Source organism: Xiphias gladius, chromosome 13 (genome assembly GCF_016859285.1).
Source record: "Xiphias gladius isolate SHS-SW01 ecotype Sanya breed wild chromosome 13, ASM1685928v1, whole genome shotgun sequence".
In the NCBI taxonomy this organism is placed as follows: domain Eukaryota; kingdom Metazoa; phylum Chordata; class Actinopteri; order Istiophoriformes; family Xiphiidae; genus Xiphias; species Xiphias gladius.
Genome location: NC_053412.1, coordinates 8790910 through 8806869, shown reverse-complemented (window position 1 = coordinate 8806869; position 15960 = coordinate 8790910). Strand labels below are relative to the sequence as shown.

The 15960-nt window shown below is 37.9% G+C and overlaps 1 protein-coding gene across 6 annotated transcripts in view; it reads left to right on the top strand.

Moving 5' to 3' along the window:
* LOC120797900 (interleukin-1 receptor accessory protein-like 1) overlaps positions 1-15960 on the top strand; it is a 288213-nt gene that overhangs the window by 15709 nt on the left and 256544 nt on the right. The window contains exon 3 of one of the 6 annotated variants that reach the window (XM_040141658.1): positions 639-709. The exons of the other annotated variants lie outside the window; for them this stretch is intronic. The gene's annotated coding sequence lies outside the window, so the exon portion shown is untranslated. The remainder of the gene's footprint in view (positions 1-638; positions 710-15960) is intronic. 6 annotated transcript variants of the gene reach the window in all.

Genomic DNA, 15960 nt, shown 5'->3' with positions numbered 1-15960 from the left:
TTAAAGTGGTAATGAAAACCATAGTGCCATGTCTCCACCTTAATCATAAGGTGAATATTTTTAGTAGCCAAGATGGAGTCACAATAAAAAGGATCATAGCAGAGGGGAAATTCATATTCATTGAAGCCAATGTTATTGACTGTAAGCCACACTGAAGAGGGCTTGGGTAGCACATTGTGTGAACAATAAAATTAAAACAGGAAAGGAGGAGGGGAATGTTTCATTTTGGGAAGCTTTTTTTATTCACAGATAAATGAGTAAAATTCATATTACATTGAGGTACTGTAATTATTGATTATTAACTAAACAGTAGAGTCCTGAAAAAAGTGCCAACAAAAATGGTCTGAATTTAACTAAAATGCTAATATACACTTTAGGGTCATTACAAACAATTAGCTGAAGCACAGCACGTTCCCTTTATGTACTGAGGTTAATACAAAACATGGAGGCCATGTAAATGGTGTTTTCACATTTTCATAACAAATTATTGTAACAGTTGAGGAAAATGTGCTGCCCACACAACATTCTGAGTGTTTCACATCAATTGTACAGAGTGCGCTAAAGGCAAAGGCAGACATATCAAATGTATTATAATTTTCAATTTTGACTAAGCTGAATTTCATATCTTCTTGGCGTAGGAAGCTGCCCACGCAGAGCACACATTGAGATGAGGCCTGCGCTACAATAATGCAGCTTCACATGGATAGCAGTGAGTATTGGTGACTGAGAAAAGAAGATACTAGAATACCCTTCTTCTCTTCATCATTACATTACACTTGGCGTTTCAACCCTCTGGAATAGCATGAACATTATTTTTACATTTGACTAACCAGGTATGACGCCTTGAGCATCTCACATTCAGAGGTTCACTTTCAAAGCTGTCGCGCTGCCACTTGACACTTGATCAAGCTGCTTCTCAGTTTTAATGATAAAGTGGACATTCACTGCTGCTCACAGGTTCCTTGTCTTCAGGGAATCAATTATTTTCATGGCTGACATAAAAAGTAAGAAAGTGATAAGCAAGAACTCCTACATATGAGCAGACTGAACCAGAAGTTAACAGCAGTCAATAATATCCAAGTTGTAATAACATGTAGTATGTAGACTATATACACTCCACTGTTGAGCGCATATTGACGCCAATCTAACTAAGATCCAAGGACATTTATGTTCATCTCTTGACAATTTTGAGGATAATTTTGGCCCGGCACATCACTTTAGGCCAGTGTATGATACAGAATACCTGTTTAATTCAGTTGTTCACAAAAAAAAATCCTAATGCCAAACCGCTGGCAGACTCACTGGGTCTTCCACAATAATTTAAGCACTGTGTAATGTTTGTGAGCTTAAATCTGGATGGTTATGCCACTGCTAACGGAGTATACCCACAATGGAGAGGACTTTAAAATAGGTCACTCAGAAGTGACAACACGCTGGATATGGAGGGAACGTGGCAAGAACGGTCTAGTCCATAGATGAAGCGTTTACCAAGTACAGTGTAATAGTTATATCAACAAAGAGAAGATCTGGGGATAACATGTACAGGTAGAGACAGATAAGAAAAAGCTAAAGCTGTTAAGAGTCCTTGAAAATTTCTGTTGACTTTAAAGCTAAACGGTCAAAATTTTTATGTAAAAATGAGAATCTTTTTAGTCACAAACTTTGGTAGCAGCACAGAAAAAATGTCTAATTCCCACATTGGGTTCTCCCTAATTGCTCAAATTAAATACTGGTGTCACCAATGGTAACTTCTTTAACCACATAAAAAAAAAAAAAAAAAAAAATCATAAACCTGAACAAAAGCAGTCAGCAAACACCACTCACCCAGACAAGAATGGACTCACCATTTATCACGGTCTTTTCCCTTTTCTTCCACTTTGGAATGTACTGTGGAGCATATCACAGCTAACTTCCCCCGCTGGTCTGGACAGGGTGTAGTCCGCCATGTCCCCCTCGCAGACACTTAATGTGCAAATCTAGTCTAAATGGACACCTGTCTTTTCATCCATGAGCGTCATTAGGCCTCTTTTGTTTGTATTTACCCAGTCAGTTACTGTCTACTACACTTACCTAGACCGTTGGACTGAGACTAACAGCTTGGACTTGAACTATTTGGCTTATTTACCTCATTGATTAATTTACTTCAGGGGGCTGTTTGTTGGACTTAATTCTTGAACTAATTTAGGAAATCTTTGATTTATTAATCTAATGACATTCTTTAATTTGCCTTTTCCTACCCATGGCTGGTATTGTACCAGCAGCCACCTGAGAAGCGGGAATCTCTTAGAATTGCCTCTCCCAACGGTTCTGTAATTTTCCTGTTTTCCTTACAAGTTGCTTTTTTCTGTATAGCTTTTAACTTAGTATTTCCTTACCATCTTAGAGGGCTGGGTTATGTTTTAACATGATACTAAACTATACAAATCAACTTGACTTAGTTTTGACAAAGGAGGAAAAAAAAAACATGATATGCTTGTCGCTGAGTCCACCCCATTTCACCTCTTTATCCAAGCTCTTCACACATGGCGCATCAGTCCGACACCAGCTGGTAACACTGATTAGAAGCCCAGTATTTAACAACCCTAGAAAGTAAATTACTGGTAAGGGTTACAGTTTGATGACTACGGTCTGGTGTTGATATACCACCAGGCATAATTCCAAGAGCACAAAGCCAGAGGAAGAGATGATAGAATGAGAGGAGTACATGCTGGATGCATTGATTAATCACAGCTGGATTGCAAATATCACAAAGGTTTGTAATATTTTTTGAGTTGACTGCAGATTTAACTTCATGTCTTTGCATTATTGTTGAATTCTTACAAAAGGCAGGTTATAGCATTGCATACATGCCCAATTCTTTTTCTTTCTTATTCGTTTAGTGTGAGTCCAACTTGTCATTGCACGCAATGCTGGCATTACAGTTTGTGAATCTTCTCATTTGCTAAGTAAGGACACACATGCACACATACACACAGATCCTCTGTTTTTAAACATCTCCTTATCTCTGGACTCTCAAGGTTGCCTGGTATGGTGCAGGAATAATGACAGCTGTTTATATTGAAAGCGTTTTTCGGCAAATCCAAGTGGTTGTACCATGCTCGCATGTCCTTGATTATTATTCTCCACAGTGATGCGCACATCTTGTAACTACCGCACACCCACAGACGGATGCTCTGAGTGATCAGACAGATCTTTGGACTAAATTAGAAGCCCTCATTCTGTAGAAGATGAGGGGAAGATACTGCAGGTAACGTGTCTTTTAAAGCTGACAAGTAGCTCCTAACAATGATGGACACAAATGCGATTTATTTCTGCTCTTCTTTTTGTAATATTTGTTAAAGGGGGTTGTCAGTTTCACTGTAAGGAAAGCTTTAATCTAAATGTATGGTGCAACACTTTGTTGAACTTATGCTTTAAGGAAATCTTGTGTAGTTTCATTGAATTACCATAATCAGTTGTCAACAAGAGCACATTGTTTTATCCGGCACCCTCTATTCACTGTTGACAATACTTCATTACCTAATAATTTCATCTGTTGCTCACAATAGAACAGAATGAAATTTTCCTCAATGGGTACACTGCTTTGATAAAAATAAAATGTTCGCAGGTAGATTTATTGCCATGCTAGCGGTGTGGGACAGCAGTGTCGTCAGTCCACCACTTTGGTCCAGACTGAAATATCCCAACAGTCATTGGATGGTTTGCCATGAAAGGTGGAACAGACCTTCATGAACTCCATTGCTAATTAGCATGTTAGCATTCTAACATGCTAAACTAAGATGGTGATAGTAATCATTATACGTGCCAAAGATCAGCATGTTAACATTTTCATTAGCATTTAGCTCAAATCACCAACCTCACTGAGCCACTAGCACAACTATAGAGACTCTTAGTCTTGCTTAGATACAGTGAAAGTGCAGAGTTGTGCTTTCCAAATTAAAGTTGTCACTCGCCTGAACCTCTGTCTGGTGGTTCTTGTTAAAAAATTACAGCTATTCCTGCCATCTTTCTCTGCATTTTTTTTCACATATACGTACCAATGCACAAGGTAACTACATTAAAACAAAAGGAGGACTTGTAAAGAGAGGAAGGCAGATTCAACCAGACGAAGGTCTTTTTCCCAGCTGGAAAGACACCAAAACTCTACCTACCTGTCTCTGTTATCTTCTCCACCTTGTGAAATCCTAACTCACTTATACTAACTAGCAGCTGACAGACCTGACCACTCCCTGACTCTGAAACCTAATTTTCTTTTGAGTTACTAACTTTTGAGTTAGCGGACAGTTCTGAAATGATACAAGTGTTTGGTGTGCAAATGAAGTTAAGCTGCTATAGCAACTTTGCTAAATAAGCCAAATTAGCCAACAGAAAGACAGATTGGACCAGTTGTGCTGACTTCTTGTTTGAGTGTCAAGAAAGTTTTGCACAAGAAACAACAGAACAAGAGTGCGTAATTAGATAGCATTCACATGTAGTAGAAACATGGGAAAAATCCCAAATACCTAATTTTATATAATCACACACCTCCAAACGTGTCTTGTTATTTTAATCACCAAACCTGTGTTTTAGTAGCACAATAGTTTCACCCTTTTATGACATTGTCATTGATTGGTAATTTCCAAGATGACAATCAAACTCACAAATAATAGTTACTTTCAGAAAATGACATTTCCTTTCTCTAACTAAACAAAGTATAAACTCTAAGGGGAAAAATCCAGTTGTAATTTACATATATTACTTTAATCAAATATAATGCCACTGGTGCTGCTGCTTTTCTTCTTCATCCAAATCCTCTAGTTTGAACTGATATAGTTGCTTTGATTAAAGTCAAACATACTGTGAGTTGAAGGAAAAAAATGACTCATTTAACTATAAACACAAAGTTGACCTTTATGTCAAGATGGCTAATGTTCCTCCTGCTTATTCCATCTTAAGACTAAGACGCTGTAATCACCCCTGAGCAGCCCGTTGCTGATGCTTTGTCATCATGGTGGCTGCTTACATTTTAAGTGGGTTGTCTACAAGCGGTGAAGTACAAAATAATTACCAGTGCAAGTGGTGCACCACCTCTCTGTGTTGTGCTCTCCACATGGACTCACACCGATAATTACGTCTGCAAGTTGGAGATAAGAGAAAATAGACAAAAGACACTCAAACACATCTACACCAAATTTATGCAGGACTAATTGCATTAAACAATATATGTTGTAGTTCCAACTAATCTGTTTAATTTGTCAAACCTTTCCCTGACCTACTGAATCCTCAAAGCGGTGTGAGGCAGTTTCATATTTTGGCAGTTTCAAGTAGCACAGGGTGGTACAACTGCATTGAAAATTTAACTTAATTCCCAGAAATGACCGTAGCAAAGTAACATATTACACATTAAAGTATAGACAGGAAGGCCTATAATCACCTACCCCAAACTACAAGTGGGGAAAAAAGGAACAAAAGAGTTTTACTCTTCTTTAGGACAGTTTTGATTTGAAAAAGTTTCAATTCAGTACCTCTTATGGGCAGAGATGTAATCATCCCAGTGTACAGAGGTCAGTTTAGGAAAAAAAGAGAATCTACAGGCCTCAAGGAAGCCACGTTTGTGATAGAAGATGATGACATATTTGTATGTAATCTTGTCAAGAACAGCTTTAAAGTTATACCAAATGATAAAATCTGATTTTAGTGGTTTTGTCTCTTAATTACATGGCATATCAGGCTGTAAAAGACAAAATATAAATTAGGCAGCTTGTCCAAATAAAAGGAAGGATTGTTATCGAGAGAATAAACGGAAATATCTGAGGAAAAACAAAAATTTCAATTCACGAGTTTAAATTTGGACATTTTGAGAAAGGACTCAAAAACACATTTAAGAGAAAATCAGGGAATTTTTTGAAGAGAAATTACATTAAGCTGGTAGACGGTTACATATTTTGGTGAACTCACCAGCAGAACTCACCCCAAAAATGTACAGTCGTGTTTTTCTGCAGAATATATTCATAATATCATCTGAAACCCCTCTTGCTTTATTTACACCCATTTCTTTTAAACCCCAGTGCCCCCCGTTTGTGCATAAGCTTTTTGTGAGAAATATGCAGTCTCTTCTAGCTGATTTCCTCAGTTCACTTGCGTAATTTTGTGAGACTTCAGAAGGTTTCTCCACAATAACACTAGTCCTTATAAAACTATTTTCTGAGTAGTACAGTGAATTGGCTTTGACCAAATTGCCGAATTATCCGTTTAAATTTCAAAAGCTTCCAACTTTTATTAATTGTTGCCTTCCCAAATTTGTCTTTTTGATTTTAAAATTAATTTAGACCTATTTCAGACTGCGATTAATTCAGACTTTTCTCTGCCGTAAATTTCTAGTTTTAAACTGATTAATATTTTTTCCCATGTAAATGTCCAGTTTTAATCTCAAAGGAATTCTGAAAATTTCTTTCATTTTGACTGCACTCTGCAATTCCCATACTCACACCTCCCACATGCAGTGGAGGAGATGTGTATTTTTATTTCTTGCTCAAGCTTGTAATGTGCAGTAATGCAGATGTCAATTTACGCTGCATAAGAGTTTCTATATCTACTTGTCTGTTACGAATGGGCCTGGGATTAGTATCTTCTCATTATTCACAATCTGCATGGCTTTCAAGGGTCCTCCTCTACACACACACACACACACACACACACACACTCTCTAACTCACATGCACTTGCTTCACACTTGTGTGCACACAGATCTCATGGCAGATAAATTATAGATCACAGCTTTGGTTGACCATCATAGTGAAGAGTTCAAAGAGGAAGCAATACTGTACCCCCACACACACACACACACAGACACAGACACACACGCCCACAGACACACAAAGACACTATACATCCCCCGTAGCTACAGACTATATGACAGGAAAAAAATCCAAGTGAGAGGAGGAGAAAAGAGTGGTATTTTTTGTACAGTGAATGAACAGTGTGGAGAGCGTGGGAGGACAAAATAAAGAGAGTTGAAGGAAGTAAGAAAACTGCGCAGAGGAGAAAATGTGTGGTCTCCTTTGGCATGTTGTAGTCTTTGTTGGCTGATTTTGCTGACATTATATCTTTGGTAACAAGGCAGGAACAGGGAGATGAGCGCTTGTACCTAATGTACAGTGAAAGAAACAGTGTCTCAACTCAACTCAAGTTGTAGAAAGTTGGTTTGTAATATCACAGCTTTTACGCTAAACAAATGTTGATTTGTTTAACTAACAAGGTAATTTATTGTTTTAAATAAAGATCTTCGACTCTTTTTAGCCAGTGCTAGCGATGTGGCTGTAGGGATGGCAATGTCAGTCGCTCTGCCTGTTGGTCGGCCACTCTTGTCCAGACTGAAATCTCTCAACAGCTACTGGATAGATTGCCATGGAATTTTGGACAGACGTTCAATGTCCTCAGAGGATAAATCCTACTGACTCTGGTAATTGCTTGACTTTTCCTCTAGTGCTACCATAAGGTTGGCTCTTTCATTTTCAACCACAACTCTTACCAGACATGAAAAGGAAGAGTCAAGAGGAACTGCATTGTAGCCAAGCCACAACCGGTGGTTTAGAGACTGGAGACCCACTTACTAGCAAGACCTGTTCAGTCACACAAACAGGAGACACATTTAAATCTCATAGGGCTGATCCTGAATAAGGGCGTACTAACCACTCTAACTTAATCTATGAAGAGGCAGAGTAACTCGAGGTGATAGCACAAAGGTTTTATGATAGTGAATTAGGTTTTACTAGTCATACGTCTGTTTAATGTGCAGTTGAGTATTATGATTGTAGCCATGAAATAGTTGATGTAAAAAGTTAAGTTATAGAGATTTGAGCCTTGTGGTATACAAACGTTTCATTTACAATACTGAAAATGTCAGATTGGTGTGAAAGATATTTTATAGTCTTTCGGCAAAAGCAGGACCTAAATGACAAAAGCATCATATTTGATGTCAGTGTTGCCCTCCAATTAGCCTAGAAGTATGGTTTGAGTGACAGTGGCTTTGTAAAGCTTGTGCCTCAGAATCAATACCAAGCAGATCATTAATGGGTTACTTTCAAAACCTTCGGGATGGGCTTATTAGTTGCAGCATAATTGCTGATGTTTCAAAAGCAGATGGCAGAGTGCCAGAGGGATGTTCCACTTTAACTTTAATAAGTCTTCAAACTGGGAAAAGGTTCTTTTGAATGTGTGATGTGCATTTTGAAGTTAGTACTTACTTTAAAATAGTCGAGGAAATAATTCCAATTAATAATGAAAATAATTTCAGCTGCAAGAAAAGATTTGGCTGAGTTATTGGATGGTGTATCAGTGACCTCATCGATAAGTAGTTTTGGCTACTGTAAATGCACATTTACCGTATACGTCAGCCTTACATGTGAGCATTGGAAAACTACAGAATTGCTTCCTTCGGCCTGCATTTCTTTGAATTATCTTTGCCGCTGAATTACATGTTAAGCAGTTCAGTGGCAGAATTATCAAATAGTCTCTGATGTAACTGATGCCAGTTGTTGAAAGCTCAGTGCCCAGGTGTTTCTTGCAGATACAGAATCTGCAATCTTGAGATTGGAAGAGACCATGAAACATGTCTAGAGGTTGTGTTCAGGTTGTTTACTGAGCAGCTAATATGTAACTGGTTTGGTGTTGAGGTCTGAGACATCTATTGACTTTATTTGTTGTGCTTTAAATTTTTGTTTTAGCATTGTGCTCCTTGCTTGGAAGCTTGACTGATGAGGATAAGGCTGAAATAAATTAAAATGAAGATTTCGAAAAGTAGCATATAGAATTTTTTGGCATTTTTTTGAAAGACATCATTCCTGTCTATACTTTAACTTATCACAAGACAATGTTGTTATAGTATTTTGAAAATTATCTAAATAAAACCTTTTTAGAAGCTCAAGAAAAAACACTAAACAGAAAACTAAAAGGCTTTCTGAGTTCTTCTAATGCAGTTAGTGCCCATCTGAAAGCTGCAGGCAGGAGTTTTAAAATGCAGGCTCCAGGGTGGACACTTGCCATCTTGCCTCTGGCTTTATCAATGCTGGCATCTGACACTGGCAGCAGTGCTGGAGCTCAACCGTCCATTGAAGAAGAGCAGAAAGGGTCACATATTTCCACTTTGCCCTTGGACACTTCTAACAAAGACATTGTATGAATGGTATCTGGAAAGAGGAGTGAAAAAAAAAAAAAAAATTCTGCCCTTCATGGAGGTTGCTGGATTGGGGAAAACTCCATGAAGCAGGAAACAGATGTCCATGTACATATTGTATTTTATACACAGAATGTCCACTTTTGAAAATTATTTTACAGCTTGTCATCAAGGACTGTGTCCGAAAAATTAATCAGATCAGATAATAAAGAGGTTAAGCTCTCCCATTCATCATTCCATAAGCAGACGAAATGTACTTGGGTATAATACTGGTAGTTGTACTCAACTCCCCAAACATGAAAGAACTCACAAATACTGTTTCTTGTTTTCGTGTTGTCCATTTCTATTTGGTAACAGTCTGCCATTTATGCATTGTCGCAGTACAGTAGTGATGGAAATAGTGACTCATGCATGTGGCTAGCTCTCGTAAGACTTGGGGTATCAATATGTTTCATGCAACATCAAATTTAGCGTGTCCTTAAAAGACAACAAGGACAACCCTACTTCTGTCACATTGATAAATTCCTTAAAGACTAAGGAATAACTTAACTAACCTGTCTCCTATACATTATATTTAAGAAATCCATTTATTGCAGAAAGCTGACAATATCCTGGTTACTTTAATGCACATAAATGCATTAAATGGGCCTTAATGTGACACGTAAAAATGAGAGTACCTTGAATTGCAGTGAACAAGACTAATTTTGTGAACAAAAGAGGAAGCATGCAGAGCTGATTTTAAAACCTGTTATAATGTCTGTAAGAAAGCAATTTTGTTTTCATCAGATAGATCGCTAGGTAAAACAAATGATAGCGGTACTTCTTGCCCGCTGAAACTTCTGTTTGTTTTTTTTTGCCTAGAAGTTTCACTTACCTAAATTGCTTTAAGTTACTTGTTATTGTCTGCATTCGTAGTGCCGTGTAGTATAGCCATAACCACAAGGCTAGCTCTTCTGAGAGTAAAGGAGGTTCATACTGTAGCATAATGGTTGTTAGTGCAAATAAGACTTTCTTTCTGTGCAGCAGTGTACAAGTCGAAAACAACCACCACTGTAGTTTGCATTTTAGTGTCAGCTACAGGGAAGTCTCAGGGGAATGTCACACTCAGTTTGACCTAACCTACAGTAAGGAGGGCACTTTCAGGCCTTTTGCTCCCTTTGTCTCGAGCAAATCATGCAATGCATTAATAATTTGACTGGTCTAATTACTAAGACAAGGGGAGATCTGAAGGGTTTAATTCAAAAGTGCAATATAATACAATATATTTATTTTTGAAAATATGATCCCTTGAAAAAAATGTTCAGTTTGGGGAAGGGGATATCTTTTAATAAAATTACCTATTGGAAAGAAATTCTCCATTCTTACCGAGACAAATTGTCTGTAGATGATATTTTTACACTGGTTGGTCAGAGATGCAAGTGCCACTAGTGGATCTGGTTCTAATTAGTCCTTTGGCAGGTTAGTTACATATTTAAAGTAAGATTGTTCATGTAAGGCTCAGCAGGTTTTAGTGGGACTCCCGTTAGTGCTCATCTGGACTATCCTCACCAGCAAAATCACAACATGCTTTAATCGATCTGTGTCTATGTGACCTCTTGTGGTTGTGTGAGGGCAGAAGTAGTGTGACGCTACAGTCACAATACCTCAGAGGAGATCATGGTGGATGGTTTGTCACAAAAAATGTCTGATTTTGATGCTGGTTTACCTCCCCTCTCTTACAAACAGTTTTTTTTAATCTTGAAGATAACCTTTTCTAACCTTAACTAAGAAGTTTTAGTCGCCTAAACTTAACCAAACCATAACTATAGAGGTTGCAGATCCGAAAACTGCCATAGGAGTTATTTTTGTAATGAAAATATATGTTTTGGAAGGCTCTGACATTAGTCATTTAGATTATGGATATCTTGTCATTATTTATATTTTGTTTCAGGCATTTTTGGGCTTAGTTCTTTTTTTTGGGGGGGTGGTCTCTGTTCCAGCTTATAAAGGGTTTTGGGGATTGCTACAACTCCACAAAAGAGCTATGTATGTCCTCCAGAGTTTTTCATTTCCTAAAAAAAAATCTTTTTATAACACTATATATAAGATGGGCATTTTTTGTAGTTCACAAACTGTCTGTCAGCACCAGCGTAAACACGTGAAGTAATATTTCTCAATAACAACCGAGATAGTGCCACCTATCAGATTCCTGGAGGTGCTTTGGTAACGCGTGTAGAAGACATATTTCATCCTAGCTGTTGTGCATCAGTTTTCTCCTCCATTGTTTCTTCGCCTCCATCCACAGTGATCTATGTGATTTTTTTTTTTTTTCCACCCACGCACGATTTTTTTCCCCCCTTTCCATATAAGCTCTCACGTAGGAATCCCGTTTTCCACCTCACGCAGTCTCCTATTGGGCTGTCCGCATAAGTGCATCACTTTAGAGTGAATTATTCATCAGATATTTTCCTTAACCTGACCTCCTCTTATGAATTTCAACAGGTAGCTGTTATTAGCAGGTCAAATTAAACTGCACTGAAAGAAATGTTTTTATTAAGCAGGAACATTCGCATAGACTTGTGATTATTCTGCTGATTAGAATATAAGGGAGTGCAAATTAAACTGCATTTTAAGGAGGTCTTTAATAAAATCCATTAAGGCTATGGTTTTACACAGTCCACAAGGTTAATATTTGTTGCCCGATTCCCCATTACAGTGGTAATCTGCAATATTATCGCTGTAATGTTTCTTCATTTTTCATAGCTACAGCCAGGCCTCAGCCTTTTAGTCTAAGAAATAATGCAGCTTGTTACTGCAAGTTCATGGTAGGTGCCCTGATATTCTGATACACACTCCTGCCCTGTTTTATCCGACAAAGGTTTCCATGTAAGCTCTCATCTTGTATCACGGGGGACATCAGATGTTAATCATGGGTAAATGTCTTAAGGTCGACTGTAAAAATGACACATAGAGAGTGTGTGAGTCAGAGGAAATCCTCAGGCTTCGCACTTTGAAGTCAGAATCAAAGCTTTTCACCTGTTGCTGTATTTCTCCCCCGCCTGTTATCAAGGATTGTGAAATACTGTTGATAAGTGGTTCTACACACCAGCAGTTTCTACATTTTAAACAACCCTACAGACATTTATTCCAATAAGCTTCTTCATTTTGTCTGCTCATTGTAAAAAAAAAAAACACAGTTTAAATTTCTACAACAAATCCTGAGTTCTTAATTTTGGGGCTGGAAGGGTTTAAATGAGGTATGTAAACTTTTGCAGGAGATAATGAACAAGAACAAATAAAACAGAAAAAAAAATGACAATCAAAACACATAGTTTCCTTTCAGACTGCTTAAGTGAACAGCTGTGGCAGATTGAGCCACTGTTCGAGTTTATCTCACAAGGAAATGAATGCCATGAGGATGATTCTATTCAGTAAGTCCTGAAGTATTGTTTCACTCAAAATACAAGCCTCCATCTATTTCGATAGATAACGATAAAGTATCCAAGTTTTGAGAGATCTGTCTTCCTGGTACCACTCTTAATAAAATGCACATAAATTGAGTTTTATTTGCCATGTTCACAGCAATGAAAATGTCACGTACACACCGAAATTTTAACAGCAACGTAATTTGTCAGAAACAATGTCCCAGTTTCTAGGGCCCTGTATACAGTTGGAACTACTTTCCACTGAACAAATAGTCCCTTTGAAAACTGTTGACAGCTTGATATCATAGATTATGTCTTTACCTGATAGAAGAGATTGGAATATCTCCTCAGTCAGCAGTTCTCATTGCTGCACAAGCTTATTTATGTCGATCAGATTGGATATTGGATCTCAGTGGCTTCGTAAGACAACTAATGGCAAACATAGTTGTAGACCACTGCTCTCTTGGCTCTGTGCCATAATAGGCAGCTTGCAAATTACACCATCTAGCATTCCTGTGGGGCCCGTTTGATACTGTAAAGATAACTGTTATGTGCCTAAAGTATCACGCAAAAAGAAAGCAACACACAGCTCAACCTTAATAAATTAATGTATGCAGTGTCAGCTGTAGAAATAGCTGTACACTGTATATTAAAAAATCTATTGCTAAAAGTCACTGATTTTTAATATTAACTAAATCTAATCACTAATCACCATTGGTTCTCTTTCCAAAGACTTTCATCTGAATCTGTTAATCTGTTTCAGTTCTCATCTCTTGTTAAGGAGCCGCTTGACCGGTTGCACTACTACTAATAAGAAATAAAGCAAAGTGATGTGTCCGTCAGTAATGTTATCTGATGTTACCTGTTCTTGGAAGAAACAGAAAATGATCAGTATTTTAGTGAACAAGTGAGTGAATCCAGCCTCTGAATGACTCACTGCTCTGCCGTGAACAGCACAGGTTGCTGCAGTGATGCTAGGTTAGCAGGAATGACTGTGCAAGATTAGATTAGAGAGAGCGGTTCTGTTCAAACAGTTTAGAAATGTTTGGAAATGCTAATTGGATTTACTGAGGTGAGTCAGTCTCTACTACCTCAGAGCAGAGGGACACGGACACCTTGCAAGAGACACTTGTAACCCATGGTAACTGTACACAAAGATGGCGACAGCTGTGGCCTCAAAATGCACTGAAGACGAAAAAATTAAATATGTATGACGAAAATGAGACCAACATGTCACTGACTAAACTAGACTAAAATGTCATTAGTTTTTGTTGACTACAACTAACCAATCAAATGACTAGAACTTGCATAAAACTAATACACTTTTTTTCTCAAAAGACTTAAGACTAAAACTAAATAAAAAACCATCTGCCAGAATTAAAACCGCAGCTGTATGGACACTGAAAGTATAATTTCTGCATTAGTTTGAGATATGTGATATTTTAAGATAAATATTACAAAGACAACCTTGTTTTCGCTCCACCGCTGATACACTCTGCAGGCATTTCCTGTGAGTATTTACTTGTAATATCTGCTAATACATAAGATGAATAAAAAAAAGACTATGTAACATCGAATAATGTCTTGGGATTGATGGCAATTGCACTGAAAAATAGCAACTAATGTGTAGAAATGATTCACTGAGATCAAGACTTTTAAATAGCAAAGCTACCTGATTCTCATTCTCTTCATTTCCTCCATTGAATATCTGTTTCAGCCTCACCTTAACCAGTCTAAGTAAACAAATGAAGAGTGTGTGTGTGGGTGTGTGTGACTAGATGACAGACACGGACACACTCAGCGCTGAATTATGGAATATCAAAAATATTGCTACTCCTTAAAATTTAAGTAATTGCTCTCTATAAAATAATGTTATAGCTTGTAGTCCTGTTTGTTTATGTATGAGATTGTGTTTTACGCTACATGCTATGCCTGACATGAATATTGCACTGCAGGGAGAAATTAAGTTTACCCCTCTGAGTTCCAAAATATGTTTGAAAAAGTTTCTGATACTAAATCTTCGGCGAGCTGTCCCCCCGTGAACTCGTGGAGCTGGTACTGCTTTGTAAGGAATCTTTGTTATCCGCAAATCCGGGGCCATATCTGTGTACCTGTGCTGAGTTGGGAAATGTGTCAGCTAAATGACAGTAAAGATAACAAAAGCCTCAGAAAGCTCTAACCGAGATTCTGCTGAAAGTAGGATCCATGGGCCTAACTTGGCCTCGTACCAAAACTCTGATTCTCTGAAGGGTTCCAAAGAATGTGGAATAATTTCCATTTGATCAATTTTCATTGAACTTAATAGCATATAAGATGTTATTTTGAGAAAGATAGCTCATTATAAGCCGTATTAATAGCTTAAAAGTGTCTCGCTTGCAGGATTTCTATTTTTAACTCGCCACATTACTGAACTGTCAACACAAGAGACACATTCAGTTCCTTGTAGTCTGTGGCCCATTGCCCATACATTTGTCTGCTGTGTCTTGAGTTCATGCACGGTATATTAAAGCTGACTCCAATTACTGTATGAAATGCAGTCAGTTTCTGCTCATGGAGTATTGATTTTGCCTGGAAAACGATCTCCCTGGGAAAAAAAGTGCTGTCTATCATATGGTTGTAATTTTTACCACAGCCTATTGCATGTCATTAAACCGACACACACTGAGGATTCATTAAGACATTATCCCCTTTCATTTAGAAAGTACGGTGCATTTACATGTATTTAATTTTAGGGATAGAAAATCACTTTTGATGGATTGCAGTGGAGCCAACTAAAAGTTTTTTTCGAAGGTTAAGAAGACCAGCTGGAGGTACTGTCGCCTTAACCTCATTTGTCCGAATCGGATGACAGGTGTTACTAGTGTCTGCGGTCCTACAAGGTCATCAGTATAAAAATTCAGTACTGTTTGCCAATTGAAAAACACACAGGAAACAAACAGTGGTCTCCCGAGGGAGTCCTGTGTTACACTGACCCAGCCCATCCACTCCAACCTCCTCCTATCATGGCTTCGTATACTATGTCACCTAACTTCCTCCTTTGCTCCTTTCATAATTACTGTGTCCACTAGAGGTTACTTAACAATAAAGCATAACTATCGGTCGTAATGAGCTGCTTGCACAAATTGCTATGGGGTATTTTTTAATTTGAGTTTATTTATTTTTTCACAGGACGACAGTCGAGAGTTTGGCCAGAACCACTTAGACATAACTTTCTAGTTCATTGTTGCGGGTAAATAACAGTGAATCTACAGTACATAAAGTTAGTCAGAGTTTTAGTTGATAGTGGTGCTGATGAAATGTCATGGGCACATAAAGATCAAAAGGCTTTGGCCTCTTGGGTTTTGAGTTTTTATATGCATAGCAAATTGAATGCCATTCTGCCCTTAGATTTGAACAAAATATG